Below are 12,297 nucleotides of genomic sequence, written 5' to 3'. Positions count from 1 at the left end.
TAGCTAATTCTTCAGGTAACACAGCTCTCCCATCTGCTGAAACCCAAAAATCCATTTCACTTCGCACACAACCTGCTATTTCCCATGCCTTTTTCTCTGTTTCAGGTGCGTTCTCCTGCATTATTCTTAAATCCTCCCAAGTGTCTACAGTTTCTAACATCATACTTAATTCAGTCTTTTCTTCTGCACCTTCTATTTCCACCTTTGAGAAAGAATAATTTTGTTCCGCACAATAGCGTGCGACTTCATCAGCGTATCTGTTGCCTTGTGACACAAAATCTGTATTCTTAGTATGAGCTACACATTTTACTATTGCGATGTCAACTGGACCTTGTAATGCTTCTAACAACAGCCGCACAAATTCTCCATTTCGAATGGGCGAACCAGAGGAGGTCATGTAACCCCTCTGAGACCACAACTGCCCGAAATCGTGAACCACACCGAAACCATATTGGCTGTCCGTGTGGATGGTGACTCTCTTTCCGTTTCCTGCTATGCAGGCACGAGTTAGGGCAATAATTTCTGCTACCTGTGCGGAATGTACTCCTTCCAGGCAAGCGGCTTCCACAACTCCAGTAATGGTACAAACAGCATAAGCTGCTCTCAACCGACCAGTATCGTCTCTTAAACATGAGCCATCAACAAAGTAAATTTCATCGGGGTCAGACAATGGCTCATCCACAATATCTGGTCTGGGTTTCGTGCATAGTTCAGTCACATCAAGGCAATCGTGGTCTTCACATCCTTCGCCTTCTATCACAGTGGGTAATGGCATCAAAGTAGCAGGATTCAAGACAGAGCATCTCCTGAGGGTCACGTTCTCTGCGGCAAGTATAACTTGCTCGTAGCGCGTGAGCCTACTATTGGTCAGATGCTGCGTCTTCGTCCTGGTCATTAACAATTCAACTGAATGTGGTACATACACCACTACTGGATGTCCCATCACAATACTTTCGCTCCTTTCAATGCTGACACCCGTTGCAGCAACGGATTTGAGACATCCGGGCAACGCTGCGGCTACTGGATCTAATGTAGCCGAAAAATATGCAACTGGTCTACGGGCATTTCCGTGGGTCTGTGCCAAGACTGACAAAGCACATCCCTCTCTCTCACAGCAATAGAGTGAAAATGACTTTTCGTAATCTGGCATTCCTAGAGCCGGAGCACGACATAAATCGTCTCTCAGCTGTAAAAACGCCACCAGACATTCTTCATCCCATGGTACCGGATCACTCACCTCCTTGTGCGTCAGTTTCTGTAAGGGCTTTGCTTTCAGTGAGAATTTAACTATCCACTGTCGGCAGTAACCCACCATTCCTAGGAACATTCTAACTTCTCTCTGTGTTGTAGGCGCATTCATTTTCATTATCGCCTCAATCCTCTCTGGGGACACCTTACGTTTCCCTTTTTCTAACCTGTGCCCTAGATACTGTACTTCTGTCAGACAATACTGCAACTTGCTCGGAGATACCTTATGTCCATTTTCAGCTAAATGATTCAGTAAGGCAATTGAATCTGTTTTACAGGCTTCCTCTGTCTCTGACGCAACAAGTAGGTCATCTATGTACTGGACCAGAACCGAGTTCTGCGGCAGTACTAGATTTTCGAGATTCTTTTTCAACAACTGATTAAAGATGGATGGGCTGTCTGTGAATCCTTGGGGGATTCGACACCATGTTAAAACGCGATCTTCCATTTTAAAAGCGAAAAGATACCTGCTCTCTTCATCCAATGGGATTGAAAAGAAAGCCTGACAAAGATCTATCACTGTGAACCATTCTGCTTGACATGGTATTTGAAACAGTATCACTGATGGATTCGGTACCACGGGACAACATGAAACAACTATGTTGTTAATCTTTCGTAAATCCTGAACTATCCTAAACTTCCCGCTAGGTTTCTGCAAACCCATAATCGGGGAGTTACAAGGACTACCCACGATTTCTTTCAGTATTCCCTGCTGTATCATTGACTCGATCACAGGCTTTATTCCTGCAATCGTTTCCTGTGACAATTTGTATTGAGGCGTTCTTGGAAACTCAACATTTGGTTTCACCAATATTTTTACCGGCTCTACCCCCTTAATCAATCCTATTTCCTCTCCTGTGAAATCCCATACTTCTGACGCCACTGCATCTCGTAGGTCTTGGGGAAGATCTTCTATTGTCAGAGTAGGATATAGTTCTACACAAGATTTGGAATTGGCCACCTTAAAAGTAGCATCCTCGTCGGTAGTCTGTACCTCCACTCCTTGCGGGGTGCAGTATATGGTGCAGTTCAATTTGCACAACAAATCCCTTCCTAACAGACATACCGGACTCGAGTCACAAACCACAAACTGATGTTCGTTCATGTGGTTTCCAATTTTCACAGACACTGGTTCTGTCAAGGGACTGGTCATTCTTTTATTTGCGACTCCTACCACCTGAATTGTTTCCCCTGACATTGGCAAGTCCGGAACCACCGCTGATCTCAGAGTCGAACGAGTAGCCCCAGTATCCACTAAGAACGTAGTGGGACACCCTGCCACTTCTGCCTCAACAAATGGCCCTCTCTGATCCCCTTCTAGAACTGCCCCGAGGGTACAATCCTCTTCACTGCCCACCCGTTGTCCTGTCAATGGATCAATGTAATAACACTTTTCTTCCTCGACAAACAGAGGCATTTGTTTAAAGACCTTTCCCCCAGCTGCTATCTTCGGTGGCTGTGGGAATTGGGCCCGTGGAGCCGAAGTCCCCCCTTTGGCCACCTTACTACTTGGGACTGTCCCCTTTTGCACTGGGACTTCTTGGACCTGCTCTTCTACTTCTAGCTCTCCATTTTCAGGGTTAAAGGGACACTCGCGTCGCCAATGCCCCACCTGGTGACACTGATGGCACTTTGTCGTTTTCTTTAAAGTGGCAAAGTCTATCCTAGGTCTCTGCCCTTCTTCATTGTCTTTATTCTGACCGTTTGGTTTTCGTCCCATCCCCTGCTTCTGCTGGCCACCCTTCCCAGCGGACTGCATTTGCACCACCATCAATTTCTCCTTTAGATTCTTGGCTTTAGAATCTATCTCGTCACTGCAGTACCTCGCATAACGTAAAATCTCATCTAGTGGTTTGTTCTGCCAACAGATTAAATGTTGCTGTATCATCAAACAAATATCAGGTCTCAACCCCAAGACAAACTTTGACACAAACTGTCCTATATCTTTGGGATCCATTACATCAAGTCCACTGTATTGCTTGAATGTTTTCAGCAATCTCTCATAAAACTCATGAACTGTCTCCTTGGGTTCCTGCCTTGTTCGGTCTATTTTTACCCAATCTATATCCTGAGGTGGTACCTTATCTTTCAGCCAAGCTATTACCCTTTCATACTTTCGCATGACAATCTCAGATGGTCCATTTGTTCGAGCATCCCTCAATGGTTCAGCATTTGGCCATTCGACACTGGTCTTACAAGGGGTCCACAGATCCGATGGGACCACGATGTCAAACAACGTGTTCAAATCAATCCACAATACCTTCGAAATTTTAACAAACCTCTCTACCTGCTTATACCATTCTACTGGATTGTCCCGCAACTTCGGAAATGAGTTGGTAAATGCAGCTAAATCTCCTCTACTCCAGGGTACATGTACATAATTTCCGTTTGATATTTCTCGCAAAGGGAATGCCTCCATATGCATTACCCTTCCCTCGGGGGTCATCACATTTGCACTTCGTCTAACTGTGCCCTTTTTTGACCACCTTTCTTCCCATTTATCCAGTTCCCTCCACACTCTTATCCCTGTTACCAGCTCTCTTATGTGTGTTTTTAATCCAGTAGTTCTCTTCTCATCTAGATCCTGGTCTGCGTACTGTAATCTGTGGTTACTCTGTAATGCCCTTGTCCTAGATAAATCCACAGCATACCTGTCTGCCAAATCAGTCAGTTTCTCATGAAACGCTCTAGCTTTCCTAGTAATATCCTTTGCCATGAACAATAACTCATCCTGTTCATACAATTCTATCCTTTCCAAAGGCAATGTTCCATCTATTATCTCATCAACATCTGATTTTAAACTAGTAACATCAAGCCTTTTTGCCTTAATTTCAGCTTTCAAGACACTCAATTTAGCTCCTCCATCCGCATCTCTCCCATCCCAGCACCGAGATCTACGTTTAGGTATTGGTGAGTTATAGGGAGTCCTCCCCTGTTCCCATCTCTCTAGGTCCCATGCCTTTCCATCTTCTCGGGGTGGGTGGTGAAACACTCCTTCATGCCTCATAGCCCCTCTCTCCCCATCCTGGCTAGTTTCACGGGATGCAGGGTAAGATGTTCCATTACTCCCTCTTTCCTCCCTACTTCCCTGTGATTCCTGATTATTCGAGGCGTGGCGGGACCTATCGCTGTTCTCCTTTCTCCAATGTTGAACGTCTTCCCCGAGTGTATGATGAAGGCACCTAAACCTATTCTGAAAAGCCCGTACCGCCTCATCTCCTCCTTTCCCCCAGAGACGGGACATTTCCTCACATTCTACAATCCTAGTATTTTGTTCCGGCTGTTCTCTCTGATTTGTAGGACATGCATCCCCTCTATTCTCTTGACTTTGGCCTTCCCGTCCCTGACTGCTTTCGCTGGCCCCACAATGAGATACAGTCCCGTTACCCCTGCTTTCCCACTCTGGTTCCGTTCTTGTCCTGTTACTCGGAGATACTATGGACCCGTCCCATTCCCTCAAATCAGCTCTTAACTCTGAAAAGGATCTTGGCCGTGGTCCCCTTAGATCCATTGGTCCTCTCGGACCTCCCTGTTCTGAATTGGGACCGACAGTTGTGTCTAATGGGGTGTTCCATGTTACCGAACCTGGCAATTGCTTCCATGCATTTGTCACGTTATTCCTCCTTTCTATCTCAATCCTCTCCCTATCCAATTGCCTTTGTTGTTCCCCTCTATCTCTCTCAGGGTTATAGATCGAAACTATGGGTCCTATGGTAACAGGCACTTGAAGAGCGTCTGGTAATCCCACAGACTCAGCCCTTTCGGTGGTTGGTGTTTTCTGCACTACAAACCTTCCCACTACACTCTGTACAGTTTTATTTGGAGGTGTTTCTCCGCCTTTGATAGGTGTCCATTCCGATATAGGGAGTGGTGTATATCCCTCTATGTCATTTCCATCTTCCCTTGCGAGCCCTCTATCTTCTATCAACCCCACTCTCGGAGGTGGTCTATCCATTAACAATCTGTTTATCAGATTGTCCTCCGACTCGCTTTCCTCGTCTTCTTCCATGAGGTTTCCTCCTCCTCCTGCCACCTCCCTCATCGGATACATTTTCTCCACCTCAATAGCCTGTACCCTCCATCGCTTTGCTTCCTCATCCCATTTGGAATCTCGCACTGCCCTTACCGATCGCGTCAGCCTTTGTTGACGCCTGTTCAAATTTCGGTCGTGTGCAGCCTTAATCCATGCATTAAGAGCCTCAAACTGTGTTGGTCTGGGCGAGGGTTTCAATGAGGACATGGTTGCTTTTAGCCGATGTAACACCTCTAACTTAAACGTCCCGTACCTCGGGAACTGCATTTCCTCATTCCCTTCCGTAAGCTTATTCCAAGCCCCAATCCATAATATCGTGTGCAGCCCCACATTCGTTGCCATATAATGAGCTGGCGTACCCTCCGGCGGAGCCTCTTCCCCGTAATAATGTTCACTTCGTTTACGTTTAAAAATCCCTTTCAAACACTTAAAACACTTCATGATTTCTCTTTTCTCCGCGTGTGTTTACTTCCTGATGACACTCCACCAATCTCAGCGCCGTTCTCACTAACTGGCCTATCCGTACGCGACTTTCCTCCGACGTCACTCTAGCCGCCCAACCAGAGCGCGGCTCTAACTAACGTCACACCAACCGCTCAATCACAGAGCGGCTCTAGCCGACGTCACCCGTCCCCCTTCGCAGCAGTTCCCCTCCTTTCTCAGCTCGTCTCCTCGGTCATGCACGCGTCCCATTCATACTCCGAAAAATGGTTACTTCCGTCCAAGCGATCACCTTTCTTTGACTGTACGCCCACAGTCTTTCTGTAGTTGTCACCTTAACTTGGCGAAATGTCTTTCCGTTTACTTCCAGACAATCGCCTTCTCCGATAGGTTACTCACACACAGTAACTTTCGACCAGCGTCCGTTACTCATACACTCACTCTTACACTCCCCCTATCTTGGATCCAAGGCGGTCAATGGTACCTCGTGACCTCCGTACTATGGTCGACAACTACTCTGGATGTTCGATACACCCAAAACCACTTAAGCTATGGCCTGAACTTAAGATTTCACCAGTTCACCCGTTTACCAGGTTACCAGTTTACCAGGTTGCGCGCGCTCACAACCTTCTCTCATTCACACTACAGGCATTCAACTCCGCAAGACATTACAATACAAATACAACACAAAACACCGCAATCTGTTCACGCATGACCCTTTTTATACTCACTCTCCGATACTGCTGCTTTTCTCGCACCGTCTGCACCTTTCGGCACACGATTCTTCCGCTGCTCGTCTCTTGACGTCTCGGGCCTTGGGGTAAACTAACCTCTCTAGATTACCTTCCTCAAGAAGATAACCATCCTCTGCTACCAACTGCTAACGCGGGATTACTGGTTACTAATTATCTTACCAAATCCCAAACTATGTCGACTGAATCGTTGGTACCTGTCGTTGAGTAAAAGGTAATCTCGCAATAAGTCAATCAATTTAAGAACTTACACCACTCTAAATGACCACCGACCAAATTTAAGTTTTAAAGATTTAATATAAAGTCAAAGATAACTGAAGATACAAACTTCTCAAAATGAGATTCAAAAGGTAAATTGGTATCACTATAAACATGAACTTCTTGAATAATCTAAGTCTGAAGAACAAGATAATAAGTACAAGCTCAAAAACCATTAGGGTTGTCAAAATAGATATAAGTTGCAATCTCAAAGTCATTACAGAAAAGAAAATTAAGGTTAGTCTGTCCCTACACTATCCTAAGTGACATCCCTACTTAGCAAGATCTTAACCCTCTAGGTGTCAGCCGTGGTGACTTCCTAAGAAGATCACGCACTTCTCTTTGTCTCTTCTCTGATAATGGGTCTCTCCTGATCAGCCTATCTGCCTACCCATCCGCTTCCTTAGGCTCCCAAAATCATCTGCTCTGCTCTCCTCCCGGGTCGCTTTCCCTAATACCAAATCACATTTCCAATAGAAACGCCCCTTGGGACGCCCCTCACGTGGTACATCTTTGCGCGGCAAACTCCATGATGGTACTCTTGAAGACCCTCGTTAAAGTTGACCTTGGTTCCCAGGCTTCTTCTTCCAATGCGCCGATACCCCCTAAATTCCTGGAAACTCCTACAGGCCTGCGCAAGGCGCCACTGAACAAAGTCCCTTTCATTCGAGCTGATTAGGACCCTCGCACCTGCATACAGCTATTCCTGCAGTGGGCCTCAAATTCCAGACTCCACCATATCTTTAGTCGTAAAACACTCTCAAAGCTCTGTGCTGGACACCTCACGACCTCTTCCCTAACGAGCACATGACGATTTAAACGACATGACATTATCTGCTCTGGCCTACTTGATTTACATGCAGCAGGTCCCTGCACTCTTAAAACGTTAACTTGATTTAAACAGCAAACATTCTTAACTAGCATACGTTTCTAAAATAACACATCTATAAAGCATATACTTTTAACCCTAAGTTCAACAGTACATTTGGAAGAACCACGTCAACCTTATCTCACATTATTTTAGCAGCACGTTTAGGTTTGCTGTGAATTGCCCTAAGGCCTACACATTATACTGGATTTCAAAGTTACATTTAATTCGGACATGATTCTTTTAACATGAGAACATGAGGTTTTCACATATATTCTAACATTTCTACATTATCTCACACCGTTATAATTATAGTTACTCCACTTAACATTCTATACATTTCGCTACTGAATATAAAACACTCTATATATTTCACTCCTGGATATAAAACACTCGTGTGCAAAACATGTTTAAACTAACTACGTGCTTGTAAATATGGCGTACTTATACATTTTTTTCAAACTTGTGCTCTCTCACCGCCATGCCAATATATATCCTTAGATACATATTTGCGTGGCGGCCCCTGCCAGGGATTTGGCGGCCTCGGGCCCCCTACCTACACTCCCTGCTGAGGGCCTCCGTGAGCCTAGAGCCGGCCCTGTGTCCAGCTCCATCTTGAAGGATCTGAGTGGAGGGTCTGCCCGACTCGCGCGCGCACCACACCACCACGCCTGCAGCGTGTGTACGCTGCACGCACGTTGCACGCATGGTGAGTTTGCTTGCACTTCAAACTGTGCCGCCGCGCTGGCGCGGCACTTGTGGCCCGTTGCGGCGGCGCTCATAATTTATTTGGGGGCTGGGGACACTGACTGAAAGTGTCAGACAGTGAATGCCCCCAAATAAATCATAAAGGCCGCAGCAACGGGCCACAATTGCCGCCCTGCATTGCCGCCTCCAAAACAGTGCCGCCAGGGGCGGTCCCCCCGCACCCCCCTAGCTACGCGGGTGAATCGAAGATAACATGAGTGAGTGATGGATTTTTTTTTTTGTCTAAGCAAGAGTGACTTTACAGTGAGTCAGCACTAAGCTTAAAAAGCACTCCTTGGTTTAAAGATCATTATGTGGTTATCTGACTAGGCAATATTAATTGCTTAAAGCATTGTTATGGTCGTCATGTGCGAGAATAATATCTAAAATATGAAAGCACAGCTTATGGCTTCTTTTACATTCTGCTTCAGAGCGCATAATTGGTAAAAAGTACAAACGTCCTGTGCTAGAGTGAAGGGTTGTGCCGTTAAGCCCTGCAGCCCCTGTGATGCGGGATGGCCCCCAGCCACTGCTGCTACCAGGCTTGCAGGTGATGTAATTCCTGGAACAGATGTTTAGCTACTGCTTGAGGCCAGGAGACCCGGGCTTTTCCTTCCAGCAGTGGGTGTGGCCTTCTTGGGTCAGTGGGTGAAGTGAGGTTGCTCCACATTGAAGGTGGGAGCTGGGAGGCCTGCTTCCTTATCTGTTTATACCAGCTTCTTCTTTTCACAATGGGCAAGTTCCAACCTTCAGCCCCCACTGCAAACTGAAGAGCTAGGAGGAGGGGTAACTGTGCGTTGCCATCAAAGATGGCCTAGCATTCTATTTGACAGACACCTGGGTTAATCACCTGCAACCATACTTAAGTACTCTATCCCGTAGAAAATCTACCTTCATTGTGTCCCCCCACCATCTTAATCAATGCTTGAACCGGTTATACCTCTTGTTCAATGGCTGCATTTGTCCTGGTCACTACTGATGCACTATGTCTGCACTATGTCTGAACTTAATTATTGTAACTGTAACTTGCTGTACCCTTGTAACATGCTGCTGCTATTAAGTGCTCTGATGTCTTCGGGCCATGTCCGTGCTATATAAAATTGCAAGGATGAAATAAATAAATAAAAAATAAATACTATGACCATTCTCGCTGCACTCAGAGGTGTTGCAAGAGCCTACCCTCCGACTTCCCGCAGTGAGACCAGATAAAACAAAGTATCGGCGACTCAGTCCTGCTGTCCTCATTAATTTCATGTTTCTTGAATTTGATCACTATTTTTGCCTGGGTGAATGGTATTTGCTTTCCAACTTACTAGTACACATGTTGAAATCAAGAAGGAAAGTTTGATGAACCCCTTCAAAGATTAAAATGTATAGCTTGTGATCTGCACGTTATGCATGAATAACAGCAGCAAGAACATGAACCTGCTAAGCTATGATACTTGGATCATTGCGTGTGGCATGCAGCTTTCACACTGCTCATTGGCAGGCATGTTAACGTTTCATGGCTTTTTATGGAGATGTAAACATGTGATTAGCAGATTGCACACAGGTATCGGCAGCAAGGGCATTAACCACCCTAGTTATCTCCCCAGAACTCACCAGAACTCCAGTCACTTCCGGGGATACCCACCTAATCATTACTAGAACCCAGCGGCCCCCGCTGAATCATCATGGCAATCTGAGGATCCCCACTCAGTCATTACTGGAAGTTGGGGACCCTGCCCTATGCAATCTTGATGGTTTGAACCACAAAACAAAGCAAAGAAAATACAGAAAGAAGCATTCATCTAACAAATGCAAAAATTATGAAATATTGTATTTCATTCACAAACCAATATAAAAGAATCCAAATTTGAATTTCAATGGGACGGTTGGAGCTTTTCTAAATTCAATAGGGGCCACTTATCATACTAACTATACTCTGTTATGCACTTGTTCTTGATCCGAATCTATCTAAGGAGACTGACTTAATGTTTAGCCTCCATTTTAAAAGGCTCAAGTCTACATATTGCTTCTTTATTTATATATGCTTTGTTATGCAGCTAATGTTATTAATTTTGTAAGCAGTTGCAGACCCCCTAAGTAGACCTAGTGGACCCCCCACCCAAGGGTCCCCGGACCATGGCTAGCACATTATACTATTTGCTTAGGAGAGCCAGAAGGTCACTTTGTATCTCGTTGTGGCCTTTCATGCTTCAGGATCGGTAAAATGTGTATCCCTCAGTTGAAAATAAAAATACCTATACATTACACGCCACTCAACTGTGGTAGTGATTGGTATGTAAAAGAAAAAGTAGTTCAAGTGTTTGTATGCAGATATCTACAAACATGGGTACTAATCCTGGCTGTTGATCTCCCTTGCTCAAATTGTTTTCCTGTCCAGTTCAGTTATGTCACTGTATCTCTGTTGTCTAAATCTGCACAGCCTGAAGTGCTAGGAAACAGAATAGAAAGTACTACAGTAACTTTCATTAGCAATGCTAACCATTTTGGCTTTTATACATTGGACAGATATTTGGAAGCCTAAAATACATAGAAGCACAATGGTGGCATTATTGGATGCTTCGATTTTACATATATTGAAGCTTACACTGCTGCTCCCCATTCAATACTTGACCTGTCCATTAGGGAAGCCTGGTATATACTTTATCACTAAACAATTATCACACTCAGTGGGAAAGAGAGAACCAGAATATAAGGAGGGGGGACCTGGGCAAAGTCCAAGGAAGTTGAGGGTCAAAGCATCTCAGGCTTAAAAATGCATCACACGGTTCAGAGAGGGCAAAGAGCAGCTGAGTGTCAAGGAGGGACAGAGGCACATACACTGGCTTCCTGCCCGATGGGTAAAGAGCAGCACAGGGCCCAAAGGGGTTAGAGAAAAGTGCCTGGTCTAGGGTAGTGATGGGGGGCCTGATGAGAAGGGGTGAGCACTGCATTGCCCTGAGGGGTGGGAGAGCAGCAAAGGGTAAAGGTGTGGTCAAAGTGCTTCACAAAGTAATGAGGGGTTTGGAGAGCAACAAGTGTTAAAGAGGGTTTCCAGAGCAGGGCGGTCTCCAAACGAGTTGGAGAACACATACTTCCCTGCCCTTCCAGCAGTAGGGTAGCTTCAGGGAGGATGAATGGAGTGTTACACCCACCCTAATAAATATTTGGGTACAGGTGCTTTCAGTCAGGTATGGTGAAGTGGTTGTCGGATTTTACGTAGGATTTTACAGGTACACTCAGGCAAAAACATACACATGCACTCTCTCTCTCTGTTTTGAAGTTCTTAAAACGGTTGGTTATTTTACAACATACAGGGGCAGATTTTCCAAAATCTTGCACTGTGCTTCCATCACAAAATTGATCCAAACCAGCACAAAAAGTTTTTAAATTTGTTTACATTTTTTTTATTTATGGTCTAAAACTAGTTTTGTGCTGGAAATTGCCTAAAAGCAATCCAAAGTAGAGGAAAGCACTGCTTTGCATTATTTAGCATATAGGGGGCGTTACATGGGCATTCCCATGGAATCAACTATGCTTTATGCTTCTCACAATGCAGACCTCAGCAACTACCACCTGCATCTCAAGGAAGCCAAGAGAGCAGCCATCGCTGCCCACATCGACAGAGAAGCCAACCACACAAAGGAGCTCTTCAAAATAGTCAAGGAATTTTCCAAACCGACAGCCACAGAGTATACCATACACCCCTCCAAGAACTCTGAGACACCCTCTTGGACTAATTGCACAGCAAAATTGCCACTATCTACAACAACTTCAACCCCCAACCCACCTCTTTTAGACTCAGCAACCTCAACCACCCAGCGAACACCAGCCAAATAAACACCACCTGGTCTCCTCTTACGACTCATATCACCACAGCTATCATGTCGTTCATCCATTCCGGAGCACCCAACGACCCCTGCCATCACCATCTTTTGAACCCCAGAACCAAACCAATCAGCAGG

At 45.4% G+C, this 12,297-nt stretch overlaps 1 long non-coding RNA gene across 2 annotated transcripts in view; it reads left to right on the top strand.

Moving 5' to 3' along the window:
* LOC144799419 (uncharacterized) overlaps nt 1–12,297 on the top strand; it is a 205,239-nt gene that overhangs the window by 97,963 nt on the left and 94,979 nt on the right. The gene's annotated exons all lie outside the window — the stretch shown is intronic.

Source organism: Lissotriton helveticus, chromosome 12 (genome assembly GCF_964261635.1).
Source record: "Lissotriton helveticus chromosome 12, aLisHel1.1, whole genome shotgun sequence".
In the NCBI taxonomy this organism is placed as follows: domain Eukaryota; kingdom Metazoa; phylum Chordata; class Amphibia; order Caudata; family Salamandridae; genus Lissotriton; species Lissotriton helveticus.
Note: the sequence above shows the minus strand (reverse complement) of the source record. Positions and strands in the feature narration are given on the sequence as shown.